We start from the raw sequence: 26,800 nt of genomic DNA, 5'->3' as shown, positions 1-26,800 counted from the left end.
CACAGCCGTGGCAATGCCGTATCTGAGCTGCATCTGTGACCTATACCGCAGTTTGCAGCAATGTTGGATCCTTAACCCACTGAGCGAGGCCAGGGATTGAACCCACATCCTCACAGAAACTACATAGGGTTCTTAACCTGCAGAGCCACAATAGAACTCCTCATTTTTAAAAATGTGGTATCATTCAACTTGGATAGGCTGCACTCAATGGCATATAAGAAATCATATTGCTTTCATCCTTTTGCATTTGCTTTTAAAACATAACAACCTAACTGTGCCAGTTATATATACGATTATACATGGAGCATAACCTTTGAAGTAAAAGGAGACTGTTGATAATAATCTGCTTTGTTTTTTGTTCCTTTGGTAATAACTTACAATGTTTTGGAAAGAAGATGAGCTTTGGAGACTGACTTTGAATCCCAGCTCAGCCGCCTATCAGCCAGTGTGAATGTGGACATGATTCTTACTGCCTTTGAGCTCCAAACTGTCCAGTACTCGGTTGCACTGTTGGGATGTTTCAGTGCCATGGAGTGTGTCAGCTGTCTTGTGGACTATTATGTGGCTCAGCAAAGTTGACTGCCCTTCCCTATTCTCATAGACCCTTGCTTCCACAGTGCTTTACAACTTTGCAGTTTACAAAGTGCCTTCTTGTAATTTGTGCTTTATGAATCCCACTTCTTTCCCCAGTAAGAAAAGAAAGCTGTTATCCCCATCGTTCAGTTAAGCAAACAGGAAAACAAAGTTGAATACAGTAGACATTAAAAATTCTCTCTGAAAGTTATTCAAAGGCATGTGAAGCAGGCTTGCTGTAGTGACTTGACTCAGTCCTGTGTCCTGATAAGTGTATGGCAGTGGATAGAAAGGAATTTAGGGAGAAATCACGGAGAAGGAGAAAGAGGGAGTGTTAAGTTGGGTATGATATTTAAAGTTTAAACTGGGCTAAATTTAAACTTGTTCTAGATATCCTTCAGGGACCGGGATGAATAGAATAGGGATTGGAGAATAAAATAAAATGATTTAATACTTAGTCCCTAGTGCAATTTATCTGTATGTCTGTATATAAAATATATGTATGGGTGTGTGTATATATATATATATATAAATTATATATGCAGACACATATATATTATATAAAATGTAACATGTATATACACACATATATATTATATAAAATATAATATATAAATTATATATATATATATATATTCTTTTTTTTAACTAGGAGTAGTGTTCCCTCCCATAAGTGGTTAATCTACATGAAAACCAATCTTTTTTTTTTTTTTTTTTTTTATAAATAAACACATGGAGACTAGTCAGACTGCTTTCTTCACTTGAGTTTATGTTCCAGCTTTAAAGCCCTGGGCTGCTGTGAGCCTGTGCTTTCACACTTCCAGGGCATGAGGAGGACATGCTTTATCAGCAGGATGGAGGCCTGCGTGAGTGAGAATCTGCACTGATAGCTGTGCAGCCCTTTCGTTAGCGCTGAAAAGGGTGTGAACATGCTCCTAAGGGGATGTGTCTCAGGCCTGCGTCCTGGCTTGCATTCTAAGTGTTAGTCTGGATTGAAGGCCCTGCTTGTGGTGGGAGATCTAAGTGGAGCAGTTTTTTAAAACCAGTCAGGACCATGGCATGTCCTGAATACCCCTGGAGAATTTCTATTTTATTTTATTTTTATTTTTTGCTTTTAGGGCTGCACCTGCAGCATATGGAGGCTCCCAGGCTAGGGGCTGAATTGGAGCTATAGCTGCCAGCCTATGCCACAGCCACAGCAACGCCAGATCTGAGCCGTGTCTGCAACCTACACCACAGCTCCCGGCAAAGCCGGATCCTTATCTGGCTGAGTGAGGTCAGGGATGAACCTTCATCCTCATGGATGCTGGTTAGATTTGTTTCCACTGAGCCACAATGGGAACTCCTGGAGAATTTCTAGATCCATGAACAAATTTAGTGTTTTTGCCAATATAGATTAATCTAATTTTTTTGCAATATAGATTAATCATATCAGTTTTGGTTCTGTCTCCCTTAAATATCATCTTCTCTTAGAAAAGTAGGATGGGATTTTTAATATATCCACACTTTCCCAATACTATGATCTCTGTTTGAGTATATGTTTTGTCTCAAAAATGGATACAAATGTAGATTTTTACAGCACATGAATGAAAAAAATTTAATGCAGTAAGCCAAACATATCTCTACCCAGAGTGTCCTATCCTGAATATGCACCACAATTTAACTTCACTCCCCTGACATTTGCTATATACTTTTTTCCATTATTACCTTCTTCAAATTCTAGTATATGAATTATCAAAAAGATTTTAGAAACTAGATGAGAAACTAGTCTATTCTAAAGATCTACTCTAAACTTTCTTTAATCTATCCACCTGGAAGTAAAAATAACAGTTTCATGTAGGAAAACACATGTAATCATATTTTATATTATGTATGATTATATATAATAAATATACATTTATTTCCCAATTTTTAAAGTTTTATTGAAGTATAGTTGACTAACAGTGTTGTGATATGTTCTCTTATACAACAAAGTGATTCAGTTGTACACATACACATATCCATTCCCTTTTCAGATTCTTTTCCCACATAGGTTATCACAGAATATTGGGTAGAGTTCCCTGTGCTATATAGCAAGTCCCAGTTGACCATCCATTCCATATACAGTAGTGTATACATGCCAATCAAAATATACTTTTCTTTTTATATATTTACCCTCTTTTCCCACCTTCATTTGAAAACTTCCAGTGACTTTTCATTTTACTTGAACAAAACCCAGAATTCTGACTTCTACCATGGTCTGTCCCCTGCTAGCCTTTCTCATTTTATCTTTTCTTTTCATTTTTAAACTTTTATTGAAGTGTTTACAGTGTTGTGATAATTTCGGCGGTACAACAAAGAGATTCAGTTATACACACACACATATCCATTCTTTTTCAGATTCTTTTCCCATATAGATTATCATAGAATACTGGGTAGAGTTCCCTGTGCTGTACAGTAGTTCCCCATTGGCCAATCATTCATTTCATCTTAATTCCATTCTTCTCTGTGTACCCTGTGCTTCAGCCTGGGAAGAATCCTTTTAGTCCTCTGACCATACCCAGTTCTTTGCTGTCTCATGATGTTTCTTCTCTCTGGAAATCTTTTTCCTCCATTCTGTATGTGTCTTTCCTCCTCATATCCTTCAGTTCTTGTCTTAGGAACTACATACTCAGAGATCTTCCTGTCCTAGGAATTTTATCTAAAATGCTGCCCTCTGTTATCCTTTATAATTGCATGAACTATATAGCATATAGGTACTCTGTAGCACTGAATAATGTTATTTATGGCTCCATGTATTTGTTAAGTTGATGACAGGCTCTCTTTCTCACCAGACTGAAAGTCCCACAAGGTCAGGGACCCTATCACTTTATTCTATAGTATATACCCGGTGCTTAGTAGTATGACTGGCACATAGTAATTGCAAAAGCATGTTTGGGTGAATTAGTGAGTAAATGAAACAATATTATGCATTTCCTTTATCATTACCCTATATTGTCATCCCTCCCTAAAGGTGAACTTTTTGACCTGCTGGGAACAGAAAGGCAGCAGGGATTGGGCACTGGAATGGCTTCTCATTCGAAGGCTCATCTTTCAACTGTGCAAAGATTCTACTACAATTTGCAAGGTCCTATTTATGTATTTGTTTTGTTATTTTTGTTGAGGCTTTGGTATTAACCAAAGGAGGATGCTGTTTTAATGGCTGAGGAGCAGACATCCAAGCAAAAGATAGAAATAAAATATGTGACATCACCACAATCAAGTGACCGTGTATGTCATTCATACTTTCTGGGTTAGACCAAATACAGAAAGGGAAATTACAGAATGCTTTTTTTTTGTTGTTGTTGTTGTTGTAGTTTTCAAAGCTGAGGTGAGCCAAGAAAACCACTGGAACTTGACAGAATGGAGCAGCACATTTAGCTGTCAGTTATGTGCTTTATTCCTGGTTGGCGTAACAGTTAGACACTTCTCCTCCCTGTTTTTTTAGTGACATTTAATAAGATAATCCATACAGAAATGTGGTGAATTTCTGGTAATTTGAAGTGCAGCTGAATATAACAGCTCCTTAGAAAGGAGAGATTTGGAAAGAATTTGTGCCACCAAGATTAAGATGATGTGTACATTTTGAACCTGACCCTGCTATTGAATATCTTTCCCGAGCATTGCTGACCTGTTTTATCTTGACTTTCATCAAATCTTTGTAGGCAAAAATCACGTACCTGTACATCCACATTTTCCTCTTGCTCTGCTTGTCGGTAGCACTGCCTAGAAGGACAAAGGCAAATTGTCCCTCTTCTAAAGGATAGTCTCTTGAGAAAATTCATTTTTCCTGTTCCCTCTTTGTTCCTGGAGCTGCAGTATGCGGACATGATCTTGGGGAGGTGGTGTTCATCTGTGAGGACCATCGTGTACCTAACCAGAGGAATTTGGCAATCGATGAAAAAAAACTAAGTCCTTGTATAATCACCAAATGAACCTTGGAACCAGACATTAGTATTCTTATGATTTAAGCTACAGTTAGTTGGATTTCCTGTTATCTGTAGCCAGAAGCATCCCTTGTAAATTTGTTGCTTTTTTATATTTTAATTAATTAATTAATTTTATTATTATTTCCTCAATACATTTTTTTCCCTACTGTACAGCATAGTGACCCAGTCACACATACATGTATACATTCTTTTTTCTCCCATTATCATGCTCCATCATAAGTGACTAGACATAGTTCTCAGTGCTTAACAGCAGGATCTCATTGCTAATCCACTCCAAAAGCAATAGTTTGCTTTTATTATCATTAAAGCATCTGGGCTTACCCAGGGCAAGGGGGCAGAGGGTAGTGTGTCTAAAGGATTCAAGATTTCCTCAGAGGTGGAGACTTGGAGCATATATGATGTCTTGTAATTATCATGGTTAGTGAAATGACCAAAACACAGAAGTGAATACATATTCTAGTGGAATAAGGAAAGGTGTTGGTTATATTTCTTAAATGGGGCATTACTTCTAGACAAGCTAAAACATTAAAAAGAGATTTCAAGAAAGCACATTAATCAATTAAAATGGGATATTACATTATAAACACACTGCAATTTTAAAGGCTAAGCAAAAGATAGAACAAGTTAAATAGGTGGAAATCCTTGAAAAAGAGTAGACTTTATAGAATTATTCTTGTAATATAATAAAATGTAGCTAAAGAAAATACTGCAATGAGAAGCAATCTTATTCAATGATAGGCATAAAGCCTTTCCTTCCCCAGATTACCAGGTGTGAAAATATCTTATTTAGTAACACTATTTTCTTCAAATTTTCCATTATGTAAAAGGTTAGTTATTCTCAGAAAGTCAAGCAGTAATGCAGAAAATTGCTCTGTTTGAACAATTGTTTTTTAGCTTCCAAAGTCATCTGTGGTTCAGCATTAGAGCAATGTATAATGTTAGGCTATATAAAATTCATTTTTATTCTCTTATAACAGTGACATTGGTGTTTTGTTAAACAAGCCAGGGCATTTCCAGTTAAATAATGAAATGTTTAGATTCTTAAATATATCACTTAGAAATATTTAAGGATCAGTTATGTAGCTTTCAATTTTTTCTTCTGTACAGATATTTTTGCTGCTCTATAGCAGGACTGTCTAAAGAAAGCTCTGTAGTAGTATAGAGAGATTTTCTTCTTTTTTTTTTCGGCATTTTTTAGGGCCACACCAGTGCAGATGGAGGTTCCCAGGCTAGAGATCAAATCAGAGCTACAGTTGTTGACCTGTACCACAGCCACAGCAAGGTAGGATCCAAGCTGCATATATACGGCCTACATCTCAGCTCAAGGCAATGCCAGATACCTGACCCACTGAGTGAAACCAGGGATCAAACCCTCATCCTCATGGATATTAGTGTGATTCATTTCTGTTATGCCACAGAGGGAAGTCCTAGAGAGATTTTGAACACAAAAAGCTTGTAGATAATTTTAACAGTATTTAACTTTATCACAGTCAAGCTGGGCATTTTCTAGAGACTTTTGGATTAAAGGAGACTATGAAGTCATTAGACAAAAGAGGCATGGGTTAAAGCTCATTTGGCAGAGACCCTTCTTACTCCAGGAGTAGCAAAAGATGGTTAAGGCCAAGCTCTTTCTTTCTAACTAGTGATTTTTTCCCATTATCTTAAAATATATACTTTGAATTGTATTAATTGCAGTGAAAGATATAATAATTTGGAAACCTAAAATTAGTGTCACTTCTAATGCTAGGAGTATATTCAACACAAGGCCTTCTTGGGTGTCTGTATTTAAACTGAAAAATTCAAGTGAATTCCCTTCTTTGTTAAAAAGAAAAAAAAAAAAGTGAAGTACAAAGAAGCAGAGAATTGAAGAGAGGAGAAGGAAGAGAAATGAGGGGAGAGAAAAATAATTGTATATGATGTTGGCAAGCAAAAACTTAGTAATTTCATTTGTTATTTTATTTGAGCATATTGAGCCTCCATGAGCTTGTTGAAATGGTTTGAATTCCAGATACTGCTCTGTCTAATATCTCTAAGGAACTAGGAACTTTGATCAAACCTGTCATACCTATGAAACTCCCGTGAATGCACTTCAAAGCTACAGTTAAAAATATTCTTAAAAGAGTTCAAAGATTTAAAAAAATCATTAAGTTTATCTATTCCAGAATATAGATAATATGTTTTGTGATTTAAGTGTTATAGTTACTAATGCATAGAGGGGTAATAGTCAGATAATAAAAATTTTTACTAAGGTCTATATTTTACCCCATATTTTTAAGGTATGGGGCCACAACCTAAGGACAAGCCTACTAGTGTAGATGTATAATGAATAAATGGAAAGAAATCATGTAGTGTGATGGGTGGTTACAAATGCCGTGGAGTGTGGAAGTGCAAAGGCCCTGGGTGAGAGCAGGTCTAACATTTTAGAAAAATGGCGAGGAGGTCAGTGTGACTGACGAGGAGTAAGAGAACAGTTATAGGAAATGGGATCAGACAGAATAATAGAGGTAATTGTATGCAACGTTGAGGAACTATTTTTTTTTTTTTTTTTAGCAGAGGGAAAGTAGAAGTTATTGGAGAATTTTGAGTAGAAGAGCAACATGATTTTAAATAATATGACAGTACAAACGATCAAAAGTCAGAATAAAGAGGAATGATTGAGGATTCATAGTAAAAAAAAAAAAAAACAGGACACCTAATAAATTTTAAGAAGATCTGTGTGCATGCTAAATGGATGGAAGCAGAAAGACCACTGAGGAGGCTATAGCAATAATAAAAGTGAGACATGATGATGGTTTAGACAACAGCATTGAAGTGGTGGCAGATAATCAGATCCCATAATGCTTTGATGGTTAAACTGGCAGGATTAGCTGATAATTGAATTTATGGTATGAGAGAAAGCATGAAGTTAAGGAAGACAAATATTTTTGGTTTGCATGACTGAAAAGGTGGACATCCCATTAGATGGCATAGTTTTGTCTTTTCCTCTGTCCATGTCTGGCTATGAGCCAGCAGAAAGTATGGTGAGAGTGAGATGTATCCAACTTTAACTTTTTTCTGTGTGAGTACAGTGAGACAAGAGAGATGTTAAGGCATTGGGTATACATGCAAAAAGTTATCATTTTATGATAGGCTGGTCTAATCTGAATAAGTAAATACGTGAAGATGTGCTGAGGGTGGGAGTGGATGAAATAGGCTTGAGATTAGATCATGGAAAGGAAGAGGTCGAGAAATCATGAGGCCAGTTTCTTGGGAAAATCAGTGAAATCACCAGTTATGAGTTGGAGCTGGAGAAAGTGACTGTAAACCAGGGACTGAGATCCTTCAGGAATGAGAATGAACCAGGTGGTTGGTAGATGAATAAAATGATGAGGGGTCCTGGGTGGCATCTGACTTCATGATAGTTAGGAGATCTTAGGAAGAATGGAGGGAAATGAACTCCAAGTGGCAAAGAGAAAAAAGTTCAAGGACTGTGGGGGAGAAAACAGCCACTTTAACTTAAAGGGCTCCAAGAAAAGCATTATCCTCAGGGACAGACAGGATTTACTTAGAGTATAAGAATGAGTGAAATATTCAGAGATGAATGTGTGCGAGTAAATAATTTTGCTGATAATTGAACCTGAATTCTGGAAGATCTAGTGATTTCAGGATTGGAGAGTGGTGGGTGATGGTGTCAACCAGGGGGAATGTAGAAAGCTGTAAAATATTTTTGTTGAGGTTAAAAGGATCCTGGGCTTCTTGTGATGACTAATATAAAGACAATCCTCACTTGGCCCAGTTCTGTGATTACTGAGATCAAATCATGTTACCATCAAGTCTCAGTTACCAGAGAACTGTGCAGAGTGAGGACTGCTGGTATCCTGAAATAAAAGGAAGAAGGAAATTAATCCAGCTCCAGTGAGCATATAAAGCCCACGGGCTGAGTCTCAGGTTGGAAGTCAGGCCAGTGTATATTGTGGAGACAGTGAGCTGATGTAGAGGGATATGTGAGGGCACCAAGGCTATTGGTTGCAGTGGCGATTCTGTAATCTTTCTGCAAATTAGATACATCTGGGACCTCTGAAAAAAATCCCAACACCCAGGCCACACCCCCAGGCATCAATTTTTTTTTTAATATTCCCCAAGTTGACTCCAGTGGGCAGCCAAATTTGAGTACCATTGTGCTGCTATATCTCTTAATCCTATAATATTCAAATCATTGAAGGCATCTGTCATGTCATCATTGCTGATTTTCTCTTCTTCAGTTGTTATCTATTCAAACTGTGACAGGACCTCATTTTTCAGTGGCTTAGTTTGCTACATAAATAGTTGCAGAACATCACTTTCATCAATTACATGGAATTCTGCTGTCTGTGGGAGATTTCTAATGTCACATGTGTGCTCTTTTTACTTTTTAGTTGCACATTATTGTTCTGTTGCATTTTGTTGCCCTATTTGAAACCATAGTTAACCAACAAAGATATCTGGCCTGAAGAGTGGGGATAGATAGATAATGAAAGTAGCAAGATACTTTCATTATACAGCTTCTCTGCTTCCCTGTTCAAATATCTGTGTTAGAGATGAACAGAAGGAAAATTGTTTATCTGATGTATTGTATTTGCTTCACAATACTTATAATTTAAGCGACTAGTATCATTGAACATTTAATATTTTTCTTTTTGCTGTCATAAACCACATGTTAATAAATATAGTAATGCATACCTTTTTATGCTTTCAAACCAAACATTGCACTGGACAAAGTTAAACAGGCAAGGCAGACAGTATTTAAAGCTATCACAGAGAGACCAGAACTGAATTCAACTCTAAGAAATGAAGAGCAGGAGGACTTTGAAATGCTGGGATTAGAGGGAGACCAGTGTCTTTGTTTGCTAATTGCTAATGGGTTTTACTCTAAGCAAAAGTAACTTTTCTCTTACCTTTGTGACAGGGAGTAATTTTATAAATTGGAGCAAAGCACAGGCAGAAGTTAGGTTCCTACCCTCTCACAGACCCTGGGAGAGAGGGCTGCAATCTCTATTGATGAGACTTAAGAGATGGCTTCTAGGTCCTTGAAAAAGATCTTCTTGGGTTATAAAGCTGGCAAGAGGCTTTTAAAAAAGATTTATATCTCAAAGGGCAGAGAGAGAATCTACAGTTCCATGTTTTCTGAAGTCAGTGCTTTAAGAAAAGGGAAATTAGGGCCTACAGTCAGAAAGAAGTCTGTCTAAAGTTTAGTCAAGCTGAGAGAAAGCGAAGGCTGTTTTCATCCATGCACGTCTCATGTTAATTCTTAAGGAAGAGTTGCGAATTACTACGTGAGGGCAAGAATGCTTTTAAAACATTTGAACATATTGGAAAATCATTGCCAGAATGGTTTGTTTGCTTGTTTGTTTAAATTTTTAACTTGAATTGTTACCGGTAGAATATGAGGAATTCAGTTTTTCTATATGTGTGCCAACAAGGGTGGTAAAAGAGACTATTTCCAGCTTTTATTTTTAGTTTGACCAATTTGTAAGTGAAGAATAGAATCTCAAACTTTCAATTACCAGTGATATTGAACTTTAAAAATATATTTATTGTCCATTTGGAGCTCCTCTGTTGGGAATTACCATTTTATGAAGTTTTTTATTTTCCTTTTATAGTATTTATATTGTTTTCAAAAGCAAATTGCAGTGTTATCCTACCTATCTCTTCATAAACAGGAGAAAAATCGGTAAAAGTACCAAGAATTAACTGCAAATTTAGGTATTTGTTTTTTCTCTGTAAATTTCAACCCTCAGTTTTGACTGAGTTCCTTAGTTTTGAATAACAACAGCTGCAGTAAGAGAATATGTCTAGCTTGAGGGCATTTTCTTCATTTTGGCTTCAGGCAGAAGGAATTGCTATGTTTTAGCTTTTGTGAAATATTAGGCATTGACATTTCTGTTGCATAGAAGACAACCTTGTTTGTTGGAGTGAGTGCAGGAGAGGATAAATATTTTACAGGAAACATTAAATGACAATCAAAACTATGACTAAGGAAAGATAATCTTTCCTTTCTCTGGCTGCCCACCCTCTTCCCCAGAAGGAAACACTCAGCCACACCTCAGCACACCCGAATTTGTATCTTAAATGTTTCAACTTGTTATGTTAAATATTCTTGGTTGTAACATAGCCACTGTCACCTCTTGTTTACATGCTGTGACCTTTTTGAGTCCCCATCTTTACATGTTCATTAAATTCAGAAGGTTTCAGGTTTTCTCAGAAAGAGCCATAAATCCTTAGAGAGAAGTAGCACATTGAAATGTAATTCTACTTTTGATATCTTCCAGGTCTCTTTCTTTTCTTTGGCTATTACTTTTATCCTCCTATCTCTTTCCAAATAATTACTGAATTTTTGACCATTCTGACATGGACACTATGTATTCTTCAGGTTTGAAATACTGAAATGAAGTCCTACAAGCTCACTCCCAGAGGAAATAGTCATGCAAGCATATAATTTCAATGCCATGTGCTTAATTATAGGCTTCAATAAAGGTAGAAAGTGTGACATGGAAGGAGAGGGAGGGTAACTAAAGTTCACTAAATGTCTTCTAACTGCCAAGCACAAAGAGAAGTCCAATGCCATTTATTTTATTTTGTTTGTTTTACTTATTTTTTTAATTGTTATTTCCCCAATACAGTTTTTTTTTCTACTGTACAGCATGGTGACCCAGTTACACATAAATGTATACATTCCATTTTCTCACATTATCATGCTCCATCATAAGTGACTAGACATAGTTCCCAGTGCTACACAGCAGGATCTCATTGCTAATCCATTCCAAAGGCAATAGTTGGTATCTATTAACCCCAAGCTCCCAATCCACCCCACTCCCTCCCCCTCCCTCTTGGCAATGCCATTTAAATAAGAGACAGTATATTGACTGAAAGATCTGTGAGGAAAACTTAGTTTCCTCAGAGCTTACTGTGGACATGATGTATAGTAGGTATTAAATTCCATGCTTGAGTAGAAATGTATATAAGTTGTGAAACAAGGGACATTTGAGATGGTCTTAAAGAGTATGTAGAGTATATGAGCAAGCATTTTTTGGTCTTATTTTTTTCATAAGTATATACATTTTCATAATATTTTGGATGTAAAATATATCAGTTACTGGAATGCCTTCTGTGGCACAGTGGGTTAAGAATCTAGCTATAGCTGTTCCAGTGGCTGTGAAGGTGTGGGTTCAAAACCTGCTGGCTGGGTACAGTGGGTTAAAGGCTGGCATTGCTGCAGCTGTGACTTGGATTCAGTCCCTGCCCTGAAACTTCCATATGCTGTGGTTGTGGCCAAAAAAGAAAAAAAAAATCCGTTATTTCTGTCTCTAACAAATATTAATTATAAAAATATTGATTTTAAGTCATTGCTTAAGAACTAAAGTTGATATTTTATTGACATTTTATTGAACATGACTATTGTTGAGAATACTGATGTATATTCATTATGAAAATTTGCTTTTTGTAAATATAATAAGCATTTGGTTTCAGAAAGTTTTATCATTTGAATAGGGAGAGCTCAGATTTGTAAAAATAACATTTTTTATCTCAATTCATAATCAATAAAATAACATATTTTTGTAGAATCTTGGTGACACTGCATAGTAATCAGTTATGCTTTCTCTAATGGGCAGTTGGTTAGATGAGAGAGGATATTATTCAAATTCCTCATGGCTCAATTCCAAGGAAGTAATTAAAATAAAGATATAAATATATATTTAATCTACATATATAGAAATTATATATATTCTATTATATATATTAGGAATATATATTAACTATATATGGAATATATATGTGAATGTACACATATGGAGGAAGTCTGTATATGAAGCATATATGTAAACATGTTTATCTTAAGTGTACATATTACAAAGTTACAAAGTTACAAATGGATACTATTCTATTCTCCACATAGTACTGATTTGAAATTTGAGTCTCACTGATTTTTCTTACTAACATGAGATTGTTCATTGAGAAAACTCAGTTTAAAAACCTGGCCACAGGAGTTCCCGTCGTGGCGCAGTGGTTAACGAATCCGACTGGGAACCATGAGGTTGCGGGTTCGGTCCCTGCCCTTGCTCAGTGGGTTAACGATCCGGCGTTGCTGTGAGCTGTGGTGTAGGTTGCAGATGCGGCTCGGATCCTGCGTTGCTGTGGCTCTGGCGTAGGCTGGTGGCTACAGCTCCGATTGGACCCCTAGCCTGGGAACCTCCATATGCCGCGGGAGCGGCCCAAGAAATAGCAACAACAACAACAACAACAACAAAAAGACAAAAGACAAAAAAAAAAAAAAAAAACCTGGCCACAAACCCCAAGGAAATAGCTCCTCACTCGGTCCTCCCTTTCCTTGCCACGTTTGTATGTGTTGAATATTGATAATGCTAATAAATTCCTTTTTAAAATTATTTCTATATTACATTTTTAGTTAATATGGTAATGTAAAGTGAAAAGAGGAATTGAAAGGGAACTACTTTGGGATTTAAAATGAAAACCAAGTAATTCATTGCAAATACCAACCAACTTACAATAAGGGGAATTCTTTTAAAAGGCATACTGAAAGAGAAATAGAAACAAAGAAAGAACCACCTCTATTTGTAAGTCCCTATTAATTAACATTTATATACTTATAAGTATAGACTCATATGTCACCTAAATGTCAGTTGCCTGGGGCTTCCCAAGTTCTCTGGCCTTTATTCTTCTTTTAATACATAAGTAAAATTTAGGGAAGTTTTCATTCCAATTATTATAGAAAATTCATCACTTCCCCACACTATCTATAAGAATACTTGAGGTCTGTATTTCTCCCAATCACCATCTGGCCGGATTTCCATTGAATTGTTACTCTTCTGATGTTTTTGTGCATTCTGTATTGATGCAAATACAAGCAACTTTTTTCTTTGTTTCTTCAAATCAATCATAAGCATGAAACTCTTGAATTTAAGCACAGGTTTTCTCAACAAATTTGGGTAGTGCAGGATAGAAAACAGTAACAAATTGGTGATTAGAATGTAGTTATTGGAATAGTAGTAACAGTCTCATAGTTATTCCCACTCTTGGAGCTTCTCACAGGCTATCATTTGTCATTGGACATTGATACCTTACAAAAGGTCCAAAATTACCTTTTTGTGATAATTACTGAAATTCAAGATTACCACTGCTGGAGAACTGAAACCTTCCTCTGTATTTTCCTCCTTCTTTGTTTCTCCACATTTTATTATGTATGAAATTTAGTTCTCTATTTTTCTAGCAGAAAGCTCTGACTTTTTATACCACAACAACCTTTAATGTTATTTTTCTGAGTAGTCATCTACCCTGGAGAAGAATGACGTGCCTCTCTCTGAAGACACATTGTATGTTTTCTCTCCTCCTTGCCTAAGAAATTGCAGAATAATTTTTTCCTTCTCCATTCTCTGTAAGAAAAAAAAGTCACTTATATTCTACTTTTTAATTTATTTTAGTCTCTTTTGAAAAAAATAGACACTTAGAAAATGTCGTTGGTCTTTAAAAAGGACTTAACGATAATAAATTGGCAGTTTAGCATTATTGTAATTGGTGCCGAAGGGAATAAAAGTGAGTTGTGACTAGATAACTAGGTATTGAACTAAAGAATGAAAAATGAGAGATGTGGAAGACAGTTTTTTTTTTAAGTGGCAGTATTTGACAGTGAATTTTATATGTGAACTAGATTATGATATTCAAGAATGCTTACTTTGGGTATCCTGAACTTAATATTAAGGATATCAGTATTATCCAAAGTTAAACTGACTTTTAAACTATTGGATAGGCAGTGAGTTTACCAATTTCTATTAAAAGCTTGACTGAGGGGTTCCCATCATGGCTCAGCAGAAATGAATCTGACTAGCATCCACGAGGACCCAGGTTTGATCCCTGGCTTTGGTCAGTGGGTTAAGGATCTGGCATTACCGTCAGCTGTGGTGTAGGTCATGGACGTGGCTCAGATCCAGTGTTGCTGTGGTTGTGGTGTAGGCCAGCAGCTACAGCTCCTATTCAACTTCTAGCTTTAGAACCCTCATATGCCACGGGTGTGTCCCAAAAAGACACACACACACACACACACACACACACACACACACACACACACAAAAAACTTAACTGAAAAAGAGTCAAAGAGGAGTTCCCGTCATGGCGCAGTGGTTAACAAACCTGACTAGGAACCATGAGGTTGCAGGTTCGGTCCCTGCCCTTGCTCAGTGGGTTGACGATCCGGCGTTGCTGTGAGCTGTGGTGTAGGTTGCAGACACAGCTCGGATCCTGTGTTGCTGTGGCTCTGGCGTAGGCCGGTGGCTACAGCTCCGATTGGACCCCTAGCCTGGGAACCTCCATATGCCGCGGGAGCGGCCCAAGAAATAGCAAAAAGACAAAAAAAAAAAAAAAAAAAAAAAAAAAAAGAGTCAAAGAGTCTGAGGTCACTGAAATCACCCCCTTTAATATGTACTTCTGCTTCCTAGGTCCAGGGTCCTGTGTTTTTTTATCCTGAGTCTCCTCAGGGTGTGATATCAAGAGCAGCTGCAGCAATTGACTGCTAGGTAGATGGCCATCCTGTCTCCATCCTGAGTTCCCTTAGGGCTCACCACTGGGGACATTGTAATGCGATAATTTGATGGCTGCAATATCCTTTGCTGATATGGCAGCCACTATTTTTCATTCACAAAATACAGCAGCCTGCAAGGTGTAATTTGGGTTCTCCATGTGCAGGCTGAGTGTAGGAGTAGATAGCCTTTGTTATCTCTTTTCAATTGGATTCTATCCTCCTTGCCTCCCTTAGATTGTCCTTTGTTGAAGGTTGCATAATAGATGAAATAGTCATGTTAAATTCATGATTGTGTTTACAAAAAGCATTTTTTTAGAATTGTACACTGCATTCCATGGGAGAGTCATATTCTCTGCAAATGCTGTCTGTTCCACCCACTGGTCTCCCATATAGGTCTAAGAAACCTTGCATCATCTGGCATTTGACTTTGTTTGGTCCTGCTGATGGCAGAAGGGACATTTTCTCTGAACAAAACCAGTTAGTAAAGAAGTTGTGTGTCTGAAACATGGTAACATGAACTGTACTTTCTTCTGCCGACACCAGGAGACTTGGAGCTGATAAGGAGAAGCTACTGAGGTGGGAAGCAGTACCAGCTCTGGTGAGTAGTTGCAATGTAGACATTATCCTCAGGCAGGACAGGTGTGCGTGGCTTCAGGATGTCTATGAAGCACATTTTTTTCATGCAGTTATGTTTGCATGACAAGTATGCCTTCTTTTTTTCCTGGATGTGTCTTTCAAGTAACTTGAATGTATATCACCTTCATACCATAATTTAGCATCTACCACTGGCTGAATGGAGTTCTTACAGAGGTGGTAATTATTCAAGGTATGGAAATTTCCCTAATAATAAACCAGATGAGAGAATTCAAAGCCCCCCAAATTCCCAAGCAACCAGAATATTATCTTGGTGAACAATTCTTTTAATCCCACACATATATCCCAGGATACATTTTTCCTGGGGCTGTGACATTTTATCCTGCTTAATGTATTCATTTTCCCTTTCCCTTGAAAAGGCCCCAGGCTCCTTATGTTAATTATTCCATTCAGTTTCCAGAGCTCTGCTTTAAAAATGTGGCATGCTGAGTCACAAAAAGTCATGTTTTACCCATTCCTTAGGGAAGGAGACATTCCTCTCTTGCATTTTATTTGATTGAAAGGTACACTGATCAAGAAAAAGAAAAAGAAAAAAAAAAAAAAAGAACAATTAAATCTGCTCCAAACTTGGTTTTTCACAAATCTAAAGTGGTCTGTAGTTTCTTTTGCTTAAAAAAAAAAAAAAAAAAAAAAAATCAGTCAATCAGATCAAGTAATGAGGTTCTGTAGGGATACCATTCGCTGCTGTACAACTAAATGTTTATGTAGGGAGTTCCCGTCGTGGCGCAGTGGTTAACGAATCCGACTAGGGGTTCCTGCCCTTGCTTAGTGGGTTAACGATCCGGCGTTGCCCTGAGCTGTGGTGTAGGTTGCAGACGCGGCTCGGATCCCGCGTTGCTGTGGCTCTGGCGTAGGCCGGTGGCTACAGCTCCGATTCGACCCCTAGCCTGGGAACCTCCATATGCCTTGGGAGCGGCCCAAGAAATAGCTAAAAAAAAACTAAATGTATATGTAATGTTAATCAGCTGTTTATTATAATTTGATCTATTGCTTTTTTTGTTTTTTTTTTCTACTATATAATTTTTAAAAGTATAGTTAATTTACAATGTTGTGGCAATTTCTGCTGTACAGCAGTCACTCATCATAATGACCCCTTTCTTATATTATCTTCCATCATGGTCTATCCCAAGAGACTGGATATAGTTCCCTATGCTATATAGTAGGATCTCATTGCTTATCCATTCTAAATGTAATAGTTTGCATCTATGAACCCCAAATTCTCAGTCCATCCTACAGGCTGCCCCACCTTTGGCAACCACAAGTCTGTTTTCCGTGTCTATGTAGATAGGTTCATTTGTGCCATATTTTTAGATTCTGTTCCCGAAGGTTAGGTTCTTGTCTCCTTGAAGAAGGAATTCAGAAATGAGACAGAAATTGAGAAAGATAAGCGAGGATTTATTTAAGTGAGAAATATACCTCTAAAAGAGAGGTGAACAGAGAGGGGAGCAGCTGCTCTGCAATTTTTTTTTTTTTTTGCATATTGATTGTAAGGGGCCTTCAGTTGTATGGGCATGGGTGGGATATTCACTGGGAAGGTGGGGTTTAGGGGTCATATTCCTTAATTTTCATCACTGCTCCACTTTCTGGGGGGGAGGAGGGATTTTCGTCCTTACTTGGTTTTATCAGAAGTATCATGGCATTGGTGTATGATGGGTACTTCTTATCTGCATAGCTAATTTTATTAGAATTTTACTATAATGAGGGCATAATGAGCAACATGTTACATTTGGACACTGAGGAGTCATGCCCTTTCCCACCTTTCTTTGCCTCCAGGGCACTTATCACCCCGAAATGCGTGGTTTCCTATTAGTCTGAGGTTCTGGCCTTTCTTTATCTGCCCATGGACGCTACTCTGCATGATGTGTGGTTTTCTGCCATCTGGCCCCATGCCCCCTTCTCTGCTTATGCCCAACTATGTGCCTGCTGTAACATATCCACATATCAGTGATATCATATGGTTTTGTCTTTCTCTTTCTGAATTACTTAGTATGATAATCTCTCATTGTATCTGGACAAAAAAAATCTTTAAAGAACATTTTAAAAATGATTTGTTTGAGTAACTAATATATGAGTTATATCCCAAGAGACTGAATATAGTTCCCTGTGCTATACAGTAGGACCTCATTGCTTATCCATTCTAAATGTAATAATTTGCATCTACTAACTCCCAACTCCCAGTCCATCCCACTCCCTTACTCCTCTCCCTTGGCTTAAAGAGACTTAGAAAAGTTGACGTTGTTGCTTTTTATGAAGTAGATATACCACAGTTGAGTGGGTCGTGGAAGATATTGGAAGACTGTGAATTGATGTGTGGTAGGATTAGAATTAAGAGAGTATAGGTATTTCTTACTTTGTATGGTAGTGTGAGACAATAAACAATGACTGTGCAAGCTGAAACTATGCAAAGCCATTTTAATAATCCATGGGATTATGATTGTTCTGTGACCTTTACATTTTTGTGAGAACATCAAAAACTCTCTTATTCTAAAATGTAAATGTATAAAGAAATAAAAATTGTAAAACTAATATTTAGTTAGTAAATATAGTGTTAATTTATAGCATTAGTTACACTATAAAACTATAGTATTAAAATTAGAAACATTGAGAATTAAACTGTTTTACTTATAACTTATTAATTATAATTTGAATAATACTTATTTGCATCTTCTGCAGCTTATGATATTGAGTGAACATCTTTTATCTGCCCTGGTAAATTGTCATATTCCTTGCTATGAGTGGATCGGAGTTCAATATTTTATTTATTGCACTTGCCATATCGTAAAATATATCTGAAAGTTTCTTTAATGCAAGCTGTTGTATCCTGTAAGGAGCCTGGACTGCCCTATGTTACTAAACCAAACTTAGGTCCACTCGCCCACACAAAGTAAAGCCAATCTGCTGACACTAAGAAGGTGAAGAAAAGTGTAGCATTTATTGTAGGTGCTGGATGGGGAGTGCAGGCAGCTGATGTTCAAAAAACCCAAATTTCCTGGGATGTTTCAGGAAGGCATTTTTAAAGGCAATTTGAGAAGGAGAGTTGCAGGGCATGTGATCAGCTCCTGTGCAACTTTCTGATTGGTTGATGGTGAGGTAATAGGTCAGTGTCACAGGGGTTAACGTCATCAATCCTCAGGGACCTCAGTAGGTCCCATGGTTATCCTGTAGTTAACTTCTATTTGATGGGGGTTTTAGCCTTGTAAAACAACTCAGGCAATGTGTATCAGAAACTGTTATCTAAGTACTTCAGGAAGGAACTAAAGATTCTGTGACTACCACATGGCTGATTAACTGTTTAAATTGTTACTAGTTCTCCCGGCCCAACTGCTATCTTTGTCACTACATGTTCAATCCTTTCAATCATTAATTCTGGACCAGGCTTGTGTGACTCAGGGTAGATGTGGGAGTCTTAAGCTTTTCTACAAACAAAGGGCAGGTAGTGGCCATGAGGAGAAGGTCTGTCCTGAGAAAGTCCTGCTTGGTTACATAAGGTCAGTGGAAAGCCATTTAAAGGTTATCTGTAGGCAACTTTTCATTCTTATAAAGGTATCTGTGCAGAATTTTAGAAAATGGAATGGAGTTGGGGAGGGGCCATAGGGGTCCAAAGGGGTTTAATTATGAGTCAAATGATAGAGATAAGAGGGAAGGAAGAAGAAATAATTAATGCAACATGTAAGACAAACAGTGGATTATATGGACAGTCTCTGCATTGAGGCAGGAAACTCAGGAGGTTTCTATAGCAGAATGATTGTGGGGTCTAGAGGACCCCCAAGGAATTAATATTCATGAGCTGAGTTTTACATGAATAGAGTGGGTTTGACAGTTTTGGAAGGAGGATATTTCCCATCCAGATTCTCATGAGGAGCATCCAGGATGATGGAGAGCCAAGGTATCATCAGTTTCTTGAATCCAATTTAATGACCAGGTCAAAGACTAGGGGAGAAAAAGGAGAGCTGTAAACTAAAGTAAAATGTGTTTTTCCGTGAAGGACTAGATAATACAGGTATCAATGCTTTAGTACCCCAGCAACAGAGTGTGGCCAGAGGTTGGGTTAGCAGTGTTCTCATCATTCCTATACAAAATAAAATCTGGCTTTGGCACAGTGAGAGGTAAAGTCAGCCCGTTTGACTGCTTATGGGTGAACAGCTTTTAGAAAACAGAAGACAGTACCAGAGGGAGGGGACACTGTTCTATTAAAGTCACTGGCAGGAGACATACTGTTGAAGGGAGTCCTCTAAGTTCATTTGAGGCAGTGAGTGGTCACAAGGATAGTGGAGCAGAGTAATGGGAAATGACTGGTTAAGAATTTATATTGGACACCTGAGACTCTCCCAGAAGTAATTTGGGAGACTTTGAGACCAAGAATCTTAAGTCCTGCCATTAAGTAGGTAGGAGTCTATGAACCAGATAGATTGAGCATTAATACTATTATGATTTCATTTTTACCCACATTTTATTGAGGTTAGGAAAAATTCAGATTACAGCTTCACTTTTACTAATAAATTCAGTTATTCTCTATGTGTCTGTCTCTTCCACTAAACTACAATCTGACGGTTGATAGAGTGACATATTGATGTTTCTGTCTTTGTAATAACACAGCACCTGGCACATATTAGGAGCATAATAAGTGAGTGTTAGCCCAATGAATGAATAAATGAAGGAATTATAGACAGAATATATAGTTGTTATTCAAATTACCTAATTTAAGTTGGATAGAATGTGTTGTCTCTTATTTATCTTGCTTAAAAATAAATGAGTTAAAATTTAGTAATGAAGGGCTGCATTATAAACAGTACCAAAAACATTTCCAGATAACATTTAATAGCTTTACAAGTGTTTTAATGAACTTTAAGATATAGCTTCCCCTGTAATTGCTAACAACTGTGTTGTTATAGTTGAAGATCACGCATGCTTATCAGAGGTCCTATTGACTTATACTTGTTCTGTTTATTGATTACTTAATTAGTTTTCCAAGATAGCTAATCAGGGAGAGATGTGGGTATTTAGGAGTCTTTCATTAAACCATGCTAAGAAATTTAAAACGGAAATGTGTGACCTGAAAATAAAGCTTAGTAAAGGCAGAACTCCTTAGGACTGTGGATAGAATATAATCTTTAATCACAAATAAAATGGTTACAATTTAATATTTCTGTTTTCTTCTTCAGAATAATGTTTTTTCTTTGGCCCATTGGATGGAGAAATATATCACATGTACACATCTGTGGTTGTATGGGTATTTCAGTTTCCATCAGAATCCTAGATGAGCAGAAGTAAATGCACTTTTCTATGGCATATATATTAAACAAATTTCTGTTATGATGCTTTCTCTTTTTAATAGAAAAATGTTGATAAAATAGAAAACTTGTCACGTCTTTTCCATGTTTTAATATTGTATTCTTAAATCCATATCACTTTCATATTATTAGTCACCTATTAACTGATAGAATATAATGTGATATTGTTGAAATCCTTTATCTAAGAAGTCTCTAACTTTAGTTACTTCTTTTCTTGAAAATGAGTTTCCTCTCTTTTTCTAATCAGTTCAAAACCACTAGCACTTTTAAATCACATTCTTCTCTATTCTATGTGAAATGAATTCTCACAGATATTTATGCTGTTTTTTAAGGAGTGACTTCTCACAATCTCACAAGTTTTCTAAAGTTTTAGAATAATTTTGCTTCTTCAACATACTGCATTTCATTAGATGGTTTACGGCTTTATTTTTCTTAATGTTAAAGTTCATCACAATAAACAGGAATAGGTGGGATTGTGCAATGATAAAAGTGAAATGTTAGTGGTGTGTGATTAGCTTGAGGTTTGGACTATGTACTTTGAGAGAAGAACATAGATTCTAGAGAATTTTAGATGCTGACTTGACTTATGGTAAACTTATTAAACAGTTTCTGATCTTGGAATTTTTATGTACTAGTGACAAATGCTTTTATTATCATTACTTTTTTTTTTTTGTCTTTCTTGTTGTTGTTGTTGTTGTTGTTGTTGTTTCTGCCATTTCTTGGGCCGCTCCCGCGGCATATGGAGGTTCCCAGGCTAGGGGTTGAATCGGAGCTGTAGCCACCGGCCTACGCCAGAGCCACAGCAACGCAGGATCCGAGCCGCGTCTGCAACCTACACCACAGCTCAGGGCAACGCCGGATCGTTAACCCACTGAGCAAGGGCAGGGACCGAACCCGCAACCTCATGGTTCCTAGTCGGATTCGTTAACCACTGTGCCACGACGGGAACTCCTATCATTACTTTTTTTATTAAAACTATTTCTCATATGACTTTTGGGAAACAAAGTTACAGAGCTGATTTGTGAAAAGTACTTGAACCTAACAGAGTGACAAATTGAGATGATAAAACCAGAAGATAGCTTTAGTTTTTCTGTTTTAAGCTTAAAACCTAAGAGAAATATGAACTATTGAGTGAAGAAAAAAAAAATCCACTCATTTATTCATTCTTTCATCCAAGCATATAACCAATATTTATTAAGCATATAATATCTGCTCATGTGAAAATTGAATCAAGAGAGCTTTTTGTTTCAGGGTAAATTGTTTTCATTTAAAATTCTTAACAGGGAGTAATAAAAGGCTTGTATATACCTCTAGCTGTCACTGATTCCTCCCTTTAATAATTCATCTAGTCATTCAGCTGATATTTATTCAGCAACAGATGCTCATTTACATAAAATAAGAAACAATATGTTCAGGAATTGGGGGAGAAAAATACATAGTTATTTAGAAAATATGAATAAGCTTCAATTAGTGGAATATATATGGGGCAATTAGAAAAAAAAAAGTCTATAGTTTTAATTGTGTGAAATGTGAGGAAAGGGAACAGAAATTGCCTGACAAAGAAGCAAATGGAAAAAAAGTACATGTTTTCCAACTTCCTTGAACTATATTTGTTTATTTTGTTTTATTTATAGATAATTTAGGAGCATAAATTGGATTCATAATGTGTCATTTGTCATGTTGCCTTGTTAAAAAAGCTTTTATTACACCTTGTAATCCCATCCTACTCTTCCTCCATTAATGCTGAGGAAACAAACCGGTCTCATAATTAAATATAACAGTGATCATTCATTCCAGGAGATGGCATAGCATCCTTTACTGAACAGTTCAATAGCAGTAGGATGATTTGGATTGGGAAGCTGAAGGTAAAGTAGAATATAAATGAGAACTGCAGGAAGACATTCGTCAATCTGTAGGAGAAGAAAATGGTAGAAGAGCATGTAGCTCTATTGCCTTAAGGCAAAGAGATTTTCATAAACTAATAACCTTTTCCATGGCAATAATGATTCTAACAGTGTTCGGAAAAAATCTGAGATGTCTACGACTACGCCTGCATAGTGTTTCTTAAACAAAAGTTTTGGCCGTGATGAGTTTTTAAGGACAGTTTATAAGTGATAAATAAAAGGAAAAATATGGTTTCCAAAGCGAAATCTTGGATGGGCCTACTAGGTCGGTTGATGCTGGAACTCTGTCTGCCTGGCTAAGTGTTTTCGGACTGTGACCTCCTACCAAGCATATATCAAGCTTGGATATTGTAGTAGGTATGAATGGTACTCCTTCTTGACCCCTCTTCAGGGTCAGTGTACCCATCCCCATTTGTCTGGAGTACCAGTGGTACCTCACTCCAACTTTAGGAAACTGCCTGGGCCAAGGTTAACCTCTCAGGGGACAGCCTACAGCCACTGACCAGCTGGGACATCTTGCCTAAGTTCAGCTAAAGGAACTGCTGCTGCCTGGCAGTGAAGAGCATTGGAGGTGGACACTCTGAACAAAGGATTTGAGGGTTAAGGGTCTTGGACAAAGAGGAAGAACTGAGACTTCCATAAGTCTAGGAGACTTGTTCTACAAAAACAGAATCCTTATCCTCAGGAGAGTAAGTTGAATTGTTAAGAGTTCTGTATCCTGTTTCTAAATCAGGATCAGGAAAACTGGGAAAAGACACCGTAAGTTACCTTGAGGTAATTTCCCCCTGTTTTAGCATGTACATAATAAGACATGGACGGAGTTGGATAATTTGAAAGTCTTCTAGATCTTTCTATCTTGAGTGGACACTAGAAGAGTGACAAGTTCAACTACAGTATCTACATGAGCAAAGCTGACTTACCTGACTCCTTCAGGAGCATCAACCAAAGCTTGAGGCCACCAATGAATGTAGGACTCATATTGGCAGCTGCTGTGATGATTTACATTCAGTACAGAGGGTGAAAAGTGATGTTTCTGCGATTTGGGAAGAATGTAGAAACCGCTTTCTGTAATTCCTTTACGCATTTAGGTGGAGAGTAGACTTGCCTTTCTTTCTTCCTTTTTGATTCAGCCTCTTATGGAGAGCTTCACCCTAACCTATAATGTGATAAATCAATCTCTAAACCCACTTGGACAGGAGTCTTTACTTTAAAACCTAGGAAAACACAAGCAATGGGTCTTTGACCAGAAAAATAAAAAGGAATTAGGAAGTTTATCTTTTCTTCTCAATTCCAGCTTATATCTTTTCACTCTTTGCAATTTTTTTTTTTTTTTCAGCAGGATCTCCTTGTAAATCTATTCTAAGTTGCGTCTGATAAGCCCAAGCTCCCGATCCCTCCCACTTCCTCTCCCTCCCATCAGGCAGCCGCAAGTCTCTTCTCCAAGTCCATGATTTTCTTTTCTAAGGAGATGTTCATTTGTGCTGGATATTAGATTCCAGTTATAAGTGATATCATATGGTATTTGTCTTTGTCTTTCTGGCTCATTTCACTCAGTATGAGATTCTCTAGTTCCATCCATGTTGCTGCAAATGGCATTATGTCATTCTTTTTTATGGCTGATTAGTATTCCATTGTGTATATATACCACATCTTCCGAATCCAATCATCTGTCGATGGACATTTGGGTTGTTTCCATGTCTTGGCTATTGTGAATAGTGCTGCAATGAACATGCGGGTGCACGTGTCTCTTTTAAGTAGAGTTTTGTCCGGATAGATGCCCAAGAGTGGGATTGTGGGGTCATATGGAAGTTCTATGTATAGATTTCTAAGGCATCTCCAGACTGTTCTCCATAGTGGCTGTACCAGTTTACATTCCCACCAACAGTGCAGGAGGGTTCCCTTCACTCTGCAAATTTTAAAAAATGCATGAACAGGGAGTTCCCGTCATAGTGCAGCAGAAACAAATCCAAGTAGGAACCATGAAGATGTGGGTTTGATCCCTGGCCTCACTCAGTGCGTTGAGGATCCTGTGTTTCCGTGAGATGTGGTGTAGGTTGCAGATGTGGCAGATGTTGCTGTGGCCATGGTGTAGGTGGGCAGCTGTAGCTCTGATTAGACCCCTAGCCTGGGAACCTCCATATGCCACAAATGCAGCCCTAAAATGCAAAAAAAAAAAAGTGTGACCATAGATATTTTTATAAATTTCTTTATTGATTAAAGTAATATTAATTAAAGTGACATCCAGAACAAACATTGCCTCTTTTTCCTTCTGAAAATTACTCAAGGCCAGAAGGAGAATAGAAAGCAAGCTTTTAATTATATTTTTGCAGATGGTAAATTAGAACGGCTGCCAAAATCATGGAGTGGGAGAGGAGAATAATGAAGAAAGAGGACCAAGGACCCCCATAGTGCACATCTCAAAAAGCCAGTTAAGTTCACTTTTCAAAGGTACAGGGCACATTCAGAGACTCAAGAGCATATCCTATGTTTGAAGAAGTCAGAATGGAGTGCATTGGCATTGTTGGTTTTGCACAGAGAGTGGGGATAAATGAAGACTATGTACCTAAATTGTATTTTTAGGAAGAAGTCAATCTCCATAGTAGGAAAATAGGAAAGTCTTTGAAAAAAAATGAATCGACTATTTTCATTAACTGTTAATAATAAAGGCTTATTGAATTTCAACCCAAAACTCTAGGTAGGAAAAATAAAATCCTACTCCTCTTGGACCATAACTTTAATCCCTCCTAAATGCAAACAACATATAAATAGATCAGCAAGCACAAATTCAGAGACTTAAAGATGAATATTCAAAAGGGGGTCAACAAAATGTACAAAGGTTCTTTTTTTTTTTTTAAAGAACATAAAAGGCAGAAAACAAAAAAGTATTTAACAGAAATAAATGTGACTACTTAGAGAAAAATTTTGACAATCTTGAGAAAATTTTAAAATCTTGTGCATCTATGAGCAAGTACCAAACACAGAGAAACAATCATGAAATATATGGAAAGATAAGAGATTTGTTATTAGTGTGTGTTAAGTTTTTAAAAATCTAAAACAGTCTTCTCCCCCTCTCAGGTTTTTTCATGCCTCTGATTTGTTGAATGCTGCTGGCCCTTCTCTTCCTAAAGTGGTCAATGGAAGGTTTCAGACAATGGCGAAATGATCCTTAAATGATTTCTTGACCACAGATGTCTAATCATACCACCCAGAATGAGGAAGAAAGCACTGTACTTTTCAGGTGGTATGCCATATGCCAAGCAATGGAACTACAACAACGACCCTTATCCAAAAACAATTGTAAAAGGCTGAAGATTGTATTACTTCATGGATTTAGTAACCCATCCCAATTTTAGAGATGTTAAAATATGAAAGAAGGTGTATCTTAAAACTGACCAAATATATTAAAATGAATGGTCAAAACCAAGACACATATCTGTGAATATAAATAAATATGGGTTAAGTATAGCCATTAAAAGAAAAAAATGTTGTATTTGAATGCAAATCAAAGCCCAATTTTGTCCTTTAAATAACAAATACTTCTATAATAAGGTGATTCTTATTGATTGATAATATAAGTATGATAAAAACATGGGCAAAGATAGGCAAAACAAATGCCAATAAGCAGCTATAAAAGTTTGTGACTGTTAAATTACAAAATGTTGAATTAAGGCCAATAACTGCTAATTGACATATAATTATAAAGTAAGCACAATGAAGCTATAGCAATTACAATTATTGTATATATAAACAGTGTAGCATAAATCCATAAAAGCAAATCCATAAAGGCAAAAACCATGCAAGATAGAATTCAATAGAACAGAATCACATTAGCATGCTTACCCATCTCAGTAAATGAAAAAT

General features: G+C 37.0%; 1 protein-coding gene across 15 annotated transcripts in view; it reads left to right on the top strand.

The window, feature by feature from the left end:
- RALYL (RALY RNA binding protein-like) overlaps positions 1-26,800 on the top strand; it is a 774,288-nt gene that overhangs the window by 89,917 nt on the left and 657,571 nt on the right. For 5 of the 15 annotated variants that reach the window (XM_021090627.1, XM_021090619.1, XM_021090622.1 and 2 more), the window contains one exon: positions 15,634-15,688. The exons of the other annotated variants lie outside the window; for them this stretch is intronic. The gene's annotated coding sequence lies outside the window, so the exon portion shown is untranslated. The remainder of the gene's footprint in view (positions 1-15,633; positions 15,689-26,800) is intronic. 15 annotated transcript variants of the gene reach the window in all.

Source organism: Sus scrofa, chromosome 4 (assembly GCF_000003025.6).
Source record: "Sus scrofa isolate TJ Tabasco breed Duroc chromosome 4, Sscrofa11.1, whole genome shotgun sequence".
Lineage (NCBI taxonomy): Eukaryota > Metazoa > Chordata > Mammalia > Artiodactyla > Suidae > Sus > Sus scrofa.
Note: the sequence above shows the minus strand (reverse complement) of the source record. Positions and strands in the feature narration are given on the sequence as shown.